This window comes from Ixodes scapularis, unplaced genomic scaffold, assembly GCF_016920785.2.
Source record: "Ixodes scapularis isolate PalLabHiFi unplaced genomic scaffold, ASM1692078v2 PGA_scaffold12__126_contigs__length_90152505, whole genome shotgun sequence".
In the NCBI taxonomy this organism is placed as follows: domain Eukaryota; kingdom Metazoa; phylum Arthropoda; class Arachnida; order Ixodida; family Ixodidae; genus Ixodes; species Ixodes scapularis.
This window is the reverse complement of record NW_024609838.1, coordinates 49,687,527-49,705,436: the sequence shown is the minus strand read 5'-3', so window position 1 is coordinate 49,705,436 and position 17,910 is coordinate 49,687,527.

Sequence of the window (17,910 nt, the reverse complement as noted above, 5' to 3'; positions counted from 1 at the left end):
TTCTAAAAATCATGGTAACCAGAGTCCAGATGCTGGCCGGAGAAGTTACTGTGGATGCTAGTAGAGGGCGCCACCACCGCCTTGTTGTGGAGCTCGCCGGCACCGCCAGCACCGCTCCGTAGACTTATGCGGAGCTGTGTGCGACGACCGCGGCTTTAATGGCATTTCTTTTAAAAAGAATTGTTCCGAAATCATATGTCTGAGGAATATCATGAAACTGCCTATTATTCACGTGCTCCACTGCTGCTTGTGGTTTTGTAATTGGGTAAGTAGTACGATATCACCTTCCGCGCCGTTATGAGCACTATCACGCTACCGTGCCGCTGAGAGCCGCTGAGAAAAAATAACCACCCAATGACTCAGCTGAAAGTGATATATTCAAAGATTAGCAGAACATCCCACTCACGTAATACACCCCCCCCCCCCCCCCCGCCACTTTGCATTTATATTCATATCGTAATCCACTTAAAGGAGTCATGACATTATTTTTCATTCTTCCTTAGCTTTAATCCTCAACTCAAAAGCGGGTTGAGAAATCACGTGGTCGTGGCATGCTTTTGCATCGGTGCGATGACTCGAAGCTTTCACCGTGTTTTTGAGCACACCATATAACTTGTCATTCGCAAGTGATAATAAGTTCCGCCAGGGCACTCACTAATCCCCTTCCCCCGTCACGATTGGATGACTTTATCAAGAAATCGTGATGTATCCCATTCCTTTAATAAATACGTTTTCACACTCACTCACTGACCACGAACGCGAATCCGCATAGTTGTTAACGAGCGCATATATACATCCGAGTGACGGAATTCTCGTGTGCAATGCGTGAGGTCGGGTCTCTGAGAACAGCAGATGTATCACAGTGAAAAGGCGGAGAGCTTTCAAGGGAAATAAGGTACAAAATAGTTTCCTACATCTCTCAATGTTCGTAACTGAAAAGCTGACTTTTGACTTTCTACCCTCCTCATTTTGGCCCACTAAACGACATGTGAATAGTAAACACCCAATGTAAACTAATTTATCCCAGCCCAAAATTAATTTTATGTCGAACAACGAGGATAAAAGGCGCGAACACAACAGGACAAAAAAAGGACCACGTACGACGCGGACAAGCGTCAACTTCCAACTGATTTAATAAAACACGAGGTATGTCAAACTGTCGATCCCCATCGCCTAAACACATGCAAGAGATAAAGGTTCCTATCGCTCATCACACGCAGCCCTCAAGAAACACAATTTCTTTATTTAGCAGATAAAGGGATGGCTGCTAACGGATTTGTCAGCCGCTTTGTGTATACCGAAAGCTTTAATTTACCCCCATTCCATTTTCTTCTTCCCTCTCTTAATAAACCTTGTGGGCTCTAACAAAGGTTCACACCCGCATCGTTCGCAGTGCTTCGCAAGATGCTCACCCGAATCATTGCGTCCGGCTAGCTTGTGTTCCCTCGCTCTTTCATTAAGGCATCGGCCGGTCTGACCGATGTAAACTTGGCCGCAACTAAAAGGAATCTCATAAACCACATTAGTCACGCCCAGGGGAGGATTTAGAGGGGGCGTCCGGATGTCCTGACCCCGCTCTTGATTTCTGTATGTGTAAAATTTAGGGCGTAAAACGAAGGAGAGGGGTAGGGGGTTCCTAGACATATGGTACGCTGACCTACACCTGACCCCCCCCCCCCCCCCCCCGCCCTCAAGAAATTCCTGCATCCGCCCCTGGTCACGCCTTTTAATATTTTAATCGATCTGTACCAATTAGCCCCACACCAAATTTCTATTTAATTTCATGGCTTTCTTAAATCTGGAAATCAATAAAAATAAAAGCGCGTCGGAAAAAAAAAAAAAAGCCTCGCGGAAAGTTAGAGTTTTTTTTCAAAGAGGGCAATGTAAATTACCTCGACGCGCAAGTTCGGAACTGAGAGTCTAATTTTAACATTGCCGCTTTTGTTCCGGGAAGCGGTCATAACACATGAACATGTCGGGAACACACCGAATCTTGTAAACAACTTTGGAACGCCGCCCAGTGACGGAACCTTACATTTTTTGTTACGTCCCTGTTTATATTCGAAGTAAAACGGTGTTATCCATCTCATTAGGAAGACCATTTTTTAAGCAGCACTCAAAAAATAAAAATTGCAGAAAAAGTTTTTTTTTTATTGACATGAGAAACTAGAGAAACACGGAAGCACATCATTTAAGTTTGAAACACTTTGGTGGCTTTTGTAATTGAACTCTAAACTCTAGCCAGCTGACATTATAATCGCTCTTTTGATTGTTATGTACACCTCAGATACAATGAATACAAGTGTGTTTTAGTGCATTGCCTACGACTGACACACAGCTACTTTGACGAGCTCTGAGTGGGTGCTAAGCATAAATCGAATTTTCCTTTCATGCTTCCCATAAGACGAGCGCAATCCTTTATCGCTGTCCATAAACTGTATCCCTTTCCAAGTGGCAGTTATTTCACCGTTGCGCAAAATCGCACAGAATTCCCGCTTTGCTACCAGCATATATATATATATATATATATATATATATATATATATATATATATATATATATATATATATATACATTGGAACGGAATGCAACGCACCATCACGCGATATGTTCGCGCGTGTCACCTATGCCAGAACAAGAAAAAGCCTACAACAAAACCGGCAGGAGCACTACGCCCATTCCTCCGCCTAACCGCCCGTTCGAACGCATTGGTATTGACTTTCTTGGCCCATTTCCACTCTCGACCTCAAATAACCGTTGGGTAATCGTCGTCGTCGACTACTTCACACGCTATGCCGAAACAAAAGCCGTGCAAGCCGCCACAGCCTGCGAAGTAGCTACCTTCTTCCTGCACTCCATCGTGCTTCGTCACGGTGCCCCTCAGTACATAGTCACAGACCGCGGTACTCCATTCTTAGCTCACTTGCTTCAAGAACTCCTCCATCTCACTAAGTCCGTGCACAACATCACGAGTGCGTATCATCCACAAACAAATGGCCTCACCGAACGTTTCAATCAGACTCTAGCTTATATGATCTTCATGTACGTCGCAGACGATCACAAAAATTAAGACGTCATTCTTCCAAACGTCACGTACGCCTATAACACCAGCCGCCAAGCCACCACAGAATACTCCCCTTTCTACCTCTTATACGCAAGAGAGCCACTCTCAACCTTGGATACCGTTTTACCCTATGTTGATGACACTGCACATGACGACCACACCGACGAAGTTCTTTACCGCGCACAGGAATCCAGACAACTGTCCAGGATTCATACACTACACACGCAGCAACATCACACCCTTCGTCATGCCGAAACCCACACTGATGTCGCGTACCAAGTAGGCGACGAAGTTCTTCTCTGGACGCCGCTACGATCTCCTGGGAAGAGCGAGAAACTTCAAAAACGCTTCACTGGCCCCTTCAAGATCTATACGACGCCTCTCGTCCACCAACTACGAAGTTGCTCCAGTTTCGGCCCCTCGTGATCAGCGTTCAAGATCAACCGACATAGTGCACGTCGCACGCATCAAGCCCTACTACCGCCAAGCACCATAAACACACGCAGACTTACGGGGAGAGGAGGACACCAGGTGATTGTGCGCATCTTCGAGAAGCTCGAGGCAAGGCGTAACGTGCACACTAAACGAAAATATACCCAGATGGGAGTACATCGCTTGTCCTCTAGCGCATTCCCTTATGGGAGGTTTTTATACTCTGCAGGATGGGAGCTCAGAATGAACTCCCACGCAGGCCAGAGTTTTTTGGGGGATGCAAGGGAGTATGTACAGAACTCCCAGCAGTACGGGAGTCTGTTCATGGATCAATGGGAGTATTTATTTACTTCCATCAGAGCGTTCCTATGTGGATTCAAGGGAATATTCTTTTACATCCTTATGGGAGTTTTTACGTGGACTCACGGGAATGTTCCTTTACATCCACCTGGGAGTTCTTACGTGGATCCACGGGAGTATTCTTTCACATCCATATGGGAGTTTTTACGTGCATTTATGGGACTATTCTTTCACATCCACATGGGAGTTTGTACGTGCACTCATGGGACTATTTTTTCACATCTATATGGGAGTTTTTACGTGCACTTATGGGACTATTCTCTCACATCCACCTGGGAGCTACAGCCGGGACCTAAGGGAGTATTCTTTCACATCCATTTGGGAGTTAGTATGTGGACCCACGGGAGCCTTCTTTCACATCCTCCCAGGAGTCGTATACCTACGGGAGTATTCCTTCGCATCCATCTAGGAGTTTCTTCAAAGCCAGGAAGTGTGGAAGGAAAGGCATAAGCAGGTAGCATCATGCACAAAATAAATTTATTGCTCTATGAATATTTTTTGCGCATGTCGTGTAACAAGAGCTCATTTTGCCTTAGGCGCAAACTGGCTTATACCCCGTCAGACGGTCATTTAAACGGCCTTCAGAGCAAACTCCTCAAAATATGTCTGCGAACACCAAAGGGCACAGGCAGAGCCGAGATTGTGAACTGATTCGCCAATTCTTTGAAGGAATTCATTCCGAAGGCCATTTAAATGCCCGACTGACAGGGGTATTTATTACAATGTAGGGTACGCTAGGCTAACTGTGGTACAAAAGCCACGATCGCTCTGTAGAAATTTATCAATTCCAGTGCCTTCACCCGTGGCTTCATGTAGCAGTCGGCAAAACCACGTTCAATGAAAGTCAGCATCTTATGTGCCTTCTTTACGTAGTGGATGTGGAAAATCCAGTAGACGGCAATGAGGTATGCCACATCATGATGGAGCCATACCATAAGTTCAAAGTTCTTCCTTAATCAGTCCTAAAATATTGAAATAAATTACCTCAAACTTGACAGGATTTGACAAAACATAATATGAGAGTCACAGATTTTTCACCTCAGCTTATTTATGTTAAACACTCTGACTGCTCCTTCCTAGACGTCGCAGCTTGCTCGTTATATGTAGTAGCGGCAGATGCAAATACTCTTCCTGCAATCAGTCCGCTGTTGGCCATTCTCTTTCCTGCGTAGCGCTGGAAGGGATCTGTAACCAAAAAAAGCACAAGCATTTAACTTCAAATGTACTCACAATCAACACAACAGATGTTTCCGACGTTATCGTATGAACCTTGCAAACCAGGTGGGGAGTGGACTTTTTTCAAGAAGTGAATTGAAGACAGTTTCTTCAAAGCAATATCAATACTACTGATATTGAAAATATGGTAAAAGGGCAGAATGGTTTTAAAGTGATATAGCAACAAAATTGTAGTGCCTATTTTATTGTCTAAATGTCAACCATGTTTTGACCATACAGTGGAGACACCAATTTTTTGCTCAAAAAGACACAAAACATCTAAAACTAGTGTCTCAGAAGATCTCCCGATATGCATCACGTTTGTGACGTCTGGTTCTCCTTCAGTCAAAGCTACGTGGGGGCTGGCGTGGTTGTGAGCTTACACGTTCGTGACGTCTGGTTCTCCTTCAGTCAAGGCTATATGGGGGCTGGCGTGGCTGTGAGCTTCGCCACTTGATAATGTCAATGCATTACAAGCAGGCCGTTCGAGTTGTCCCTCCTCCCTCTCCGCAGGAGTTGAATAAGCACGGGAGAAAAAAGAAAACCGGTTCAGCCAAGTTAGACAGGGCTCGGGCGCACACAGCCTGCCACCATGTTCCCGTGTAGCGGTGCTGCTTTTATGTGGTGTGACGTGACAGTATTTGGTTTATTTAAATAATGTTTCGGCGTCTTTTTTAGCAAAAAAAAAAAAAATCGGTGTCTCCATGGTGTGGGCAGAACATGGTTAACATTTAGACAATACAATTAGTGCTGAAATTTTGTTGTAATAACCTTAAAAAAAAGGTACATCCTTATTTTCAACAGTTCACATCAAACATGTTTATAACTATCTACTTTTCTGTGCTAGTTTCCTTTTCCATCGTTTCATAGTCTCAGTAACTTTAAGAGTGAGTGACAGTCCTGCAAAAATGTCATCAAGCATGTAAAAATTTTCAAAGCCGGAAAAATTGACAGCTTATTGCAAGCTTTTAAAAAGTCAAACCAAACAAAACGACCTATTGCAAAAACTGTCTTGCTGCATGTAAGCTTAAGAAATTGAAATTAGTATACATTTCTAGCGATTTACTCCTACAAACTATAATTTTCTTCACTCTCGCACAATCACTAGGCAGAAGAAGCAAAAGCCCTCCCATTATCATAATCGTGTGCACTGCAAACATGCAAGAGTTATCAACTTTTTGAGAAACGACTATAAGGGATAGCTCACATATACGGCACAGAGCTAAATCAACAGTAAAACAGTGCTGACTTGAACTTAACTTAGTACTGATACAGCAGTGTATGAGCATCAGATCATTAACAAAGAGCAAAATCAGCACTATTCCCAGCACTTACTAATAGTACTGCACTATTGTAATGCCCCGAATCTGGGTGAAGCCTTTCAAATCACCGCATAAATTGGCTTCACAATGTATCGCACTATTACCAGAGAGGTGCCTGAAGGTGGTGAAAGCATCGCAGAAAAAATTTCAAAGAATGAACTTACCCGAGTAAAAAGTAAAAAAACTGGTTTGGCTACCTATGGCACCAGTGTGCTAGTATATGCGCACCCTCCGACTGGCACAACAACCGACAGATGGCGGCAACGGCACCGACACCTTATGGCAGTTCAGTAGCTCCACGGTCACGCCAAAAGCACATTACATGTAGCTGAAATTACTCAACGAACCATCGGTTTGATTATCTTTGTGTCCATTTAATGTGATTTATTGGGGGTGAAAATAAAATAATGTTCTGACAATTATAGCACCGAAAAAGTGTGCACCATTTATGACTCAAAAAGGTTGTCTGATTTTGGTGTGACTGGGCGGCTGCTGAGCAGCTACAAGCCGCTAGGGTTGATGTCGCCATCTGTCAGTTATTGAGCCAGTCAAAGGGTGCACAGCTAGCAGACGGGCGCCGTAGGAAGAAAAAAAAAAGTCATTTTTTTACCTTTTACTCAGGTAAGTTTGTTCTTTGAGCTTTTGATGGAGTGATTCCAATACCTTCGGGCACCTCTGTCATAAATCGTAGCGTGATGCATTCCCAAACCGACTTAATGCAGTACTTTAAAAACTTCACCAAGATTAATAACTTGGCAGCACAGGTGTAGTGTTAATGTGAACAGGTCTTAAAGGAAAGGAACAGAAATTTAGATTTCACAAAATAAGGTAGCAGGAGTGTTTAACGGGGCGCCACCAACCCCTAAACATTACTTATAAAGCGATATCTCGAACGGATGGCCATATTTTTATAAAATAAGGATGCGATGAGTGAGAATCGCGACATCGTGTTTCCTGCAGAATAGTTGAGGAGGGGGAAAACGGCTTTGCCTCTTTCCCTTTTCGCGTCCTCGCGGAGTCAAAGTGAGAAGAAGAATCGTGACGTCACGGGCCATTTTGGCCATTGTTCAAGCATGCTCTTCTTTCACAAAAATACAACCATCCGTTAGAAATATCGCTTTATGCGTGATGCTTTCAGGTTTGTAGCGTCCCGCCTAGCGCTTCTGCGTTGTTTCCCGAAATCAAAATTTCGCTTCAGCATTTCTTTAAAGGATGTACACCGAACAATTATATTAGGCAAATACATAACAAGGAAATGCCTAACTTATACAAAAAAAAATTTAATTTTTTTAGTTGTAATAGACTGATTTCACAGGCCAGTTTGGCTAAGCCACTGCTGCTGCAATGCATCAAGGGAACTTTCGTCTTTCTGCATGTGGCCCAACCTCGCTGGAGCTCTGCGCGTGCAAAGCGCGAGACGGCACGAGGTGCCTCAAACACTGCCACCTGCCTCTTGTGAACTAAAGTTATGGCGGCTTCACACATGCACTGAACGCTAAGTGAGATCAGTCTATTCCACTAAAGAGTAAAATAACCATACCAACAGGCTCTTATCAATCTTTCATGAGTCTTGATTGTTTCAAAAAGCAACATGTCCCCTATACCCTGTTTCATTATAGTAAGTTACAGCTCAAGAAGATGGGGCGAGGGAAAGGAAGGCCGGGGAGGAGGAAGCAGACGGAATGCTAGATAGAAGAGGAAAAAACTTCCTCCTCTCCTCTCCAGCAATTCGTCTGCTTCCTCCTCCCCGGCCTTCCTTTCCCTTTCCTTACATTCTTGAGTTGTAACAGACTATAATTACGTGAAGGACAGACGAAGGCAACGCCAGACGAGGGGAGAAAGGCGAAGCACTAGAATGGTTGGGGAGGGGAGAAACCTACCCTCCTCTCTAACGTTCCTAGTGCTCTCTCTTTCTCGCCTCGCCCTCTTCTTCTGTCCAGCATTCCTAGTGCTTGCCCTTTTTTTTTTGCCTGGCGTTGCTTCGCTTGCACTGCACACAACTAGTGACGCAGACTATTAGCAACATGCACGACAAAAAGCGTCGCTGTAGTTGAGGTTTGCGATCCGCCGAACCATAGCTTCCTGTATACTGATAATGCTTACCCAAATGCCGGCTAACGGGAAGGGAAATCCTGCCAATTACAGGGAGGTAGAGGCAAATATTGCCAATCAGGACAAGGGAAATTCTGTTTGTGACGTCACGGACGGAAACCATTAAGGGGGTGCCAACGAAACATCTTGGAGCTAATGGAAGTGGAACATAAATAGCTCTGATGACTGCCCGGTCCGGTTTTCGAGCTGCGCAAGAACCACTGGTCCTCTCACTCGAACAGTGCTTTCAGCTCTTCATTCTGGTACCTGGGCCACAAGTTGTGCCAGCTGGCTTGCAGCACCAGCTGAAGGAGTTGAAGGCCCACTTCTGAAAATACAAAGCATAAAAGAAGCCATCACTTAGAACAACAAAAATAATAAAATCATAAAAATAATTAGAGTAGAGCTTTGAAGATTCATCTCAACTACCTAGGTATTGTTAAGATTGATGGACCTTGCAGAACAGTAAGCCTGTCAAATGGCAGGCACCTCGGTCTGGTTTACAACCTGATAACTCGGAATCAGAGGACAAAAAATTGTAACAAAGCCAAGTTACAATTAGTGGCCAATCAGACAATAACCTCTCAATATTTTGAAAGCATTGACAAAGAAGATGAGCACAGCCATGACAATCTGCTTGACTCACAATACCAAGTTAAGTGTCAGTCAACCATATAATGCTCTTATGCCCTTGAAAACTGTGGCACGGATAAAGACTACCACCAAAAAGATACCCCGTCACCATGCTAAACCTTGCTCTACAAACGGACGTGTGAAGAGCAACCCACAAGGGCCACAAGAAAGCAACTGCCTCTCAAGAACCTTAGCTTCACCACAGAAGATGGTCTACTTCGATAAAAAGGACATAGCCTTGCAGCTATTTCAACTATCCGCTCACGTGATGGGGATAGTATACCAAACATATCAGATCGAAGATATAGTTTGACGGTCAAGTTGACCGACTGATTACGGAGCAAATTGCACGGAACAGAGGAGCCTGCTTTAATCTGTTGGTTAGCAATTGTCTGTTAAAAACTTAAAGAAGCACTTAACCAATTTAAGTAGCTATTGCTACTTAAATCGGCATCAGATATCAATTTCTCGGGAACTATTGCAGACACGTCCACATTTATGACCGTAAATAGACTTTTGCAAACATTGGTTTATACCCCTTTAAGAAAAAAGGAAGACAAGTCATTCGAATACAATGCCTGTATGGGTAGTGAGCTTCAAAGAAACTGCTCGTGCAGCTAAAAGGCTTTTGATCGCCTTGTAAATGTGCATAATGGTGACGGGGTATCTCATGAGAGATCATTCATGCTGGAGAAAATTGAGTATGTCGTAGAGCTGCAAGAAGCAAAAAACGAGAAGGAGGAGGCAGTGCAGAAATATCAAGCGAGCATTCGCACAACCGAGTCGGAGTTGCCGGAGTCTTTCCTTTTTCGAATGTGCTGGTGACCTTCGGAAACTCGTCAAACAAAAAGCATATTAATTTTTTTTTAAAAAGGTGCCCACCTAAATGTTGTTAACTGTTGTACCTTCCTAAAAGCAGGGGGACAAAGGGGAGGCCTGGTCGCTCTGATGAAACAACAGATATTCTGTCGGCCGGTCACAAATTCCCCTCGGCTCCCCACGAGCTGGGGGGATTTGAGAACGTTCGTGATGCGGAGCACGTGAGTTTAGAGCTCGATGAGGTTTAATCCTGTGCTCAGGGAGAAACCTAGTCGTGCGAATACTCTATTAAGAACTCGCAAAAAGATGTTGGTCTGAACTCTAAGTTTCGATTGATCCTGCTTTGACTGCTCAAAACTGATATTGTTTTAGCGGTATAAATTAACTGAAATGAAACGTTTCTAATGGCTGTTTCACAAACTCGCGACTGCTTATGACCGGAGGGTGCAAAAACAGATTTCAATCTCTTGCGACTGCTTAGAATTAGTAATATCGCTGCACAGTTAGTAAGAAGTTGAACAAGGCTTAAAATCCGGTTTTTACCCTCACTCTGGAAAAAAAAGGATGGAGTTGTGCACGCCCTGGTGAGCGAGATTGTTTCTAACTGCTCACAGGACACTGCTGCATCTCGCCGCGCGAGACCGCGAAAACCAGGCACGTAGCCAGGATTTTATTTCGGGCAAAGGGGGGGGCCGGGGCCGCCTATGACAAAATGCTGAAGTATGAGGGGGGGGGGGGGGGGGGAGGGGGGACAGGAGGTCCCAGCAAAATGGAAGATTTCAGGGGGGGGGGGGCCAAGCCCCATGGCCCCCCCCCCCCCCCCCCCCCCCCACTTGCGACATGCCTGGCGCCAACCACGGCCGAACCCCGAGGCTGAGAGTTTCCGGCATAAGCATGGAGAGGTAGGTGCTGCTCGATCTGTGGTACCAGTGTTTGCAGAGTTCCTGTATAGGCTCCCTATGGGAGCCAGAGTTGCGTGCTCATCCCCGTAGCGCCGTCTTTCCTGCACGGCACGTTGATCCTGCTTCTCATCTGACTGCATTCAGATGAGGATCTGACTGAAGCAGGGGAACGTACGCCGGGGCGCACGCAACGTCTACTTTCCTGCACGGCATTTGAGTCTGCTCCTCACGTGATCGGATCTCGGCGAATAGCGGCGCGGCGGCACATGGAAAACAGATGCGCAACTCCGGCTTCCGTAGGGAGCTTATAGACCATTCCATTTAGTTCTCTCAGGGCGGCGCCATTTTGTTAGACCACAGCACCCTCTCTACACATCCGTGAAGTTCAGCAGGGTCGGCGGGGTAAAACGGGAGAGGACACGCGCCCGACTCTGCTATAGTCAGTTACAGGTTAAGAAGGTAGCGGCAAATGCTCCTCAAAGGGAATCGGATATCCCTCCGCCACCTCCGCATCCAATAGCGTCCCACCGTTTCCGTGACGTTGCGGCCAACGCGTGAGGAGGGTCTTGCCTTTCTGTACATATTTGCTTTATCTTTCGACTTTGACTTAGCATTGTGGAAGCCACGAGAGGGAGATTAGAGTTCTCCCCCACCGACGGAAACAAATACGACTTTCGGGGATTAGCTTCCCCCCCGATGGATACAAAGGCTGCTTTCAGGGGCTCGGTTCCCTCTCCGATGAATACAAAGGTCGCTTTCTTAAAAAGTGGGATCGGAGACAAGTGGGAATCCACTGAAGCGGAACCAGGAGCGTTTCCAGTGAACTCTTCTTTCGACTGCGGAGAGATTTGAAACGGGCGCATCACACTTGTGGGAGGAGCTTCTCCTACCTTCTTGACTTGTAACCGACTATAGCAGACGACAAACAGGGAGGTTACCGTTCTCCATCTTTGGGCTGTACCAAACATCGAACTCTCGCTCGTAGCTGCCGCTATGAAGTGGTTCGCATTCTTAGAATATTTACGGCTACTCCAAAATCAGCCTTTAGCGCTTTGTTGTTTTATCTCAGTAAATGATCAACTAGCGTATCTTCGCCCTGTTACTTCAATAGCAGTGGAGTCAGCTGGCAACTCAACCACTGCATCTATTGCTCCAGGAGAGCATGTTTTTATTTATTATTCCAGACTTCCAGTCATTGTCGCTAAAGGCCCACACCAGTACCAACTTCGTATAGTAAAATAGCTACAGCGACCGGATTTAACATTAAAAACGAGCGTGTTGGTAATTATACTTAAACAATCGGAAAGAATAAACAAAATTTGGGACGAAAGCAGACGCTTACAACTCTTTCAACTCTCACCAACATTTATTTCGTCTCCGTTCAAACGACGGCCATCGAGCAGGTTCAGGGGAGAGAGCAGACAAGGAAAAAGGAGGGGGGGTTGAAAGAGGAGGAGGGGGAAAAACGAGTTATTCGCGGCCTTCCCTCAAGGCCTCTGGTCCCTTCCGCCCAGTTCGGGACGGAGGAATTTCATCTGCCTGTCGGAAAGGGCTAGATAGAGAAGCCGAAGCGACGTTAGTGACCAAGCTCTTAATGGCGTACGATTCGGCGACTTCCCTGCCAAATCTCTGCCGGTGTCCTCCAAATACGCACATACCTTCGCAACTGGGCGAACAACCGTCGCACGTCATACGGTGTACGACTATTGGATGCACGGAGTCATCGGGGGGTTTGCTCAGTGATAGGCGAGTCCCTTAAGGCCATGTGCGGTGTTGTGCAAGTAGGGGATAACTGTAAAACGCTTTTTGCGAGGAACAGGAGCGGCTGGCGGTGCCCAGGAGGCGGTGATCAGCCTCTTTGGTGTATTTGCCACTAAGTCTTCAGAATACCCTGCCCTCTTTAGCCTCTCTGTTTGTAGAAGCACGCTGTGCGCGTTGTGCATAGGAGCTGAATGGAGGAGACTGCACCGGAGAGCCGGGTGTTCCAGTATGTAGACGATTATCTGATCGTGCACCCAAAGCAGACCCCTCCCGAGTCTGTCATTCAGGCCTTCGCTTTGAGACCCACCGGACTCTCCTTCAAGAGAAAAGACCCGTCTGAAGAAGGTCTTCAATACTTGGACCTGCACCTGAAGATGCACCCCGATGGGATATGCTGGGAGTTCAGATAGCGCACACAAAAGCCGGTCTGCCCTTCACGAGTGCCCACTCCAAAGCAGTAAAACGGGGTCTCGTGAACTCACTCCTAAAATCCTCTGGAACCAGGTCGTGCCCCCATCTCACCGCGCACAGCGTGCTTCTACAGACAGAGAGGCTAAAGAGGGCCGGGTACCCTGAAGACATAGTGGCAAAGACACTAAAGAGGTGATCACTGTCTCCCGGGCACCGCCAGCTGCTCCTGTTCCTCATAAAAAAAAACATTTTGCAGTTATCCCCTACTCGCACAACACCGCACATCGCCTTAAGGGACTTGCCTATCACTTCGAGATAGGGGTAGTGTTTAGCTGCAAGCAAAAGCTTCAACAAATGTGCAGAATGGTGAATACCCCACCCTCCGTGACCCAATGACACAAAAAGCACGGACAGCAGTTTGTTAAGTGCAGGAAGGAGGTGGTTTCTACCATCCTTTTTTCGTGTGTGTGTGTGTGGGGGGGGGGGGGGGGGGATTATAAAGGGCAGACCGGCAGGTGCCTAAATGAGCGCCTGAGGGAACACTCGCGAGAGGTGAGCAAACCCCCCGACGACTCCATGCATCCAATAGTCTTACACCGTATGAAGTGCGACGGTTGTTCGCCCAGATACGAAGGTACGCACGTATTGGGAGGACACCGGCAGAGATTTGGCAGGAAAATCACCGAATCGTACGCCATTAACAGCTCGGTCACTAACGTTGCTTCGGCTTTTCTAGCCTTTTCAGACAGGGAGATGAAATTCCTCAATCCTGAACTGGGCGGAAGGGACCAGGGGCCTTGAGGGAAGGCCGCGAATAACCTGTTTTTCCCCCTCTTCTTCTTTCAACCCCCCCCCCCCCCTTTTTTTTTTCTTCTCTGCTCCCTCCCCTGAACCTGCTCGATGGCCGTCGTTTGAACGAAGACGAAATAAATCTTGTTGAGAGTTGAAAGAGTGGCATGCGTCTGTTTTCGTCCCGAATTTGTGTTAATTCTACCGGATTTACTTTTCGCCGGAGCGACCGAGCGCATGCTAGCGCTAAATTTAGCGCATGCGTTAGCGCGCGCTGTGCCAGGGTGTTTTAGAATAATGTTTCTACACCGCAACCAAAAGGCCTAAGCACCTCGTGCTTGCAACGCCACAAAGATACGGTAACACTTTTTAGTTTGCACACGAGATACTGTAACTTGAGAAGAAAAAAAGTTTCTTGGTTCACAGTAACATTTTAGATTTGTTTAAATATGAGAATGCAACGGAAGCAGTCGACTGGTAATGTCCACCTGCGTCGCCTAAGCAAGACAGGTCTCGTGTACTGACCTTCGCACTCCATAACTTCACCGAGAAACGTTTGCGCGTCGTAAGTTGCCGGCAATTGTTGACCACCTTGTTGGGTCCTATTAAAGTTTCTGACGCGCACCTCCTATAGCAGTGGTCTCAAACTCATTTGAGTCTGAGGGCCAGATGTCCCATACCGGAAAGGTCGAGGGCCAAAGCAACGGGGAGGAGTTAGACAATTTTAAATATGAAAAGACCTCGTCCTCTATGCTTTTTGTAACTCACAGTTTTGCCAGTGAGATGTTTAGATTTGATTGGTTTATATGACTACTTTGGGGCCTCACATCATGTGATATCAATAATTAAAATGACACCGCCCCGCCAGCATGCTAGCATTTTTAATGGAACAAGAGAGAAATTGCACTGTCGTTTTCGTTGCTTAATTTGCTCGGAAATTTACCAAGCCCAACTTGTCTCTAAAAAATCAATTAGTTAATTTGACAGTCCTTGCTTTCCTGACGATTTTTATTACAACACACTGAGAAAATACTGTGATGGATCTAGTCCCGACCTCGTAGCTTTATCTTTGGCAGCTACTCCTGCTGATCGAGAGTTCGCGCAGCCGAGATGTATCCTGAAACGAATAGCTCGCGCTTGCAGCAGTAGCGTAATTGTTGTACATTACAAAAATCCGGGAAGCAAAAAAATAAAGCGAAACAAAGGGCAAATGAGCACAGATAAGTATAAGCTATGTGAATACATTAAAATGGCAGAGCTACTTTTCGAGCGGAAATGAATCGGCATGATGAGATCACTATGGCGCACGCCATTTCCAGCGCACAGGAACCGGAACGCGTAGCCGGTTGCCTGCGCACCGCGTCCCAGCGAGTCGCGGGCCGCGTGCTTGAGACCCCTGTCCTATAGGAATGCAATGCCATGCGTAGATTTTTTTAGGGGGGGGGGGGGGGGCTGGCTGAGGAGGCTGGGATCTTTATGACCAGGGGAGTTTGGGGTGAAGCCCCATAAGCCTCCTCCCTGTCCACGCCACTGCAGTGGGAGACGACCACTATGTCGCACATGTAACACTAAGGCGCGTGTTAAAGGGATACTGAACCGAGATTTCGAGCTAACTAAACAAGGCCGGGCGGATAGGTGGGAAGTTGCAAAACCAAAAAATACCACGCATACGGCGATATATCTAACGGATTGCCGTATTTTTTGGGGAAAGAAGTGCGCGATTGAACCCGGCCGACGAGACAAGGCACGTCACGATTCCCATTCTTTCTCCTCGCTACGTCCCGCCAAGCTGGTGAACCGAAGCGAGGAGGAGAGAAGCGAGGCCACTTCTCCTCATTCTCTAACTCTCCCAGAGGACAGTTACGTCAAAGAACTCGCTTAATCGCGCCCTTCTTTTTGCAAAAGTACGTCCATCCGTTTGAGATATCGATGTATGAGGGATGTTTTGGAGTTCGTAGCATCTGGTTCAACACTTCTGCAGCCTTACTTTGCGAAATCCAAATTTCGGTCCAGTATCCCTTTAACCTACCTGCCCACCCATTCAAGCCGCTTCGCTGTGACAGTCTGCGACGACTTGTTACAAAACGCAAGAAATAAAATTAACAAAAGGACGATCCCGAGATGACACATTTTTCAACTTGTCTCAAGATCCTTTCCTGTCTTTGCACTCTTGCGATCTCTTTTTTTTTTTTAGTTTTGTGGTTTAACGCGAGCGCTGCGCTTAGTCCAGATATAGAGTAACTGTATAGGCATTGCAGAGCTAGAGTATAGCATTCCTTTTTCTTTTGCCGCCAACTCAGTATTGGCAGACTTGGTAGCAAAAACCGGGCACCAATCCCCCCCTCCCCCCCCCCCCTCCCCAATCAAAATCCTGGCAATGTGCCTAGCTGAGAACATGGAGGCGGTGAGTCGTGTCTTGTTGGCAGCAGAAAAAAAGTGGGCACAATCCTGGGTGGCCCTCCGTAAGTTTCTCTCGAGAAGAAACGAAAACATTTCTTGCCATTGTAAATGAGCTGAATATTGGCGACTCCAGCGAAATCAACGCTGCGTAGCGGCAACACCGAGAAGCTCAGGAGAGGAGGTCGTTTCCACTCTGTCGTCTGTTATCGCTGCTTGGTTCACGTAGGCAGCATAGAAACAAACATTGCTTCCAGTAATTATTGTTATGCTTCCGCCGTGTCATTCCTACGCACTGACTAGAAGAAGGCTTCTACCGTCGAAAAATCGCTTTGCTTTCACATGTAACACCGATCTTACGCTGCAGTGAAAGAATTTATGGTGGTCAGCGTGCTGAACGACGAAAGCAACCTCCTTTCGCCCGCCATACTGCCTGACCGGCGCGCCCCTATAGTTCGCTGGAGTCGCAAATAGCTGAGCTGCTCGGCAAGGGCGGCACCCAATCTGGCCTTGCGCATCGGAGGGAGCCCCTAGAGTAAGTTGTATGCAGGAATGGCGTCGCGAGCTCAAAGTGCTGGTACTGCAGAAAAAGTAGTTCCTACCTCAGTGCTGCTCCTGCTTGCACTGGAACCTCTCGTCTTTGTGGTCCAACCATGATAGAAGTAGCTGTAGTGTCTTGAAAGCCGTTGGAAACGATCTTGCTCGCCATGTAGTGTGCAGTATTGTTCCTTCGGTTCTAGAGTGGCAAGGCCCAGAACTCTCAGCGCTTTCTTGCATCCTGTAACTTCTTGCAGAGCATCAAAGACAGTGGTTAAGATCTTTATGCTATCAGAAAGGCCAACGCATGCGGAACACCAGACAAAATGTGATTGCAATGTTCGGCTTGAGTTGGAAATGCTGGTTTAACTTTGAGATGTGACACAACATGGTGCCATCTTAGCATAGGACTTGAGCATTAAAGGGGCCTTGCAATGACTTTTTTACTGGTTTTTAATTTGCACCGAACTTAAGCGCACTAAACATAGTAACTTAATGAAACTTTTTTTTCCCCCTTGAATTTCGCTTTATCTTAAAAGTTATAGGCAAATTAATATTACAAAAGCAAGCAAAAAATAACTTCCTTCGTGACGTCTTTAGCCACTTCAGTGGCCGTGAACTAGAGGAGGGGTAGTGAGCGCAGCGAGCGCTCATGGCTGCCGCACTCTGCGTCGACAGCTCGAGAGGGCACCACTAAAGCATGTTCTGGATAGGCTGTAGGAGCAGGCAGCCAGGGCGGCTCGCATTGCATTTGCTGCACGATTAAACACTAATTCGGCATGACACTTCATTGGCCACAAACGACAGCAAACACGGGGTAAAGATCAGTTCAGAACAGGAGCCACTTCGCGCTGCCATACCGCGAAACGGCCAAACAGCAAGCCAAATCTGTGCCGAACGCTCGGAACCGGTCAAATCCTTGAGTCCGTAAATGACCGCAGTGCCACCGCATACATCCGGGACCTTTCTACGCTCGCCACTCGTTGGAGCCTGATCCTACTATTCCTTTCTAGTATGCGCCGCCTTTTTTACCGCTTGGTGGCGGGTATGTCGACGGGTCATTTCTGGTTTCCGGACTTTATAAACTACATTTGTTTCTTTTCTGATCTAAAATATTGAACAAAAACTACTTTTATAAATAATTGAAACGGTTCGCGCCACTTATATTTCGACTAAA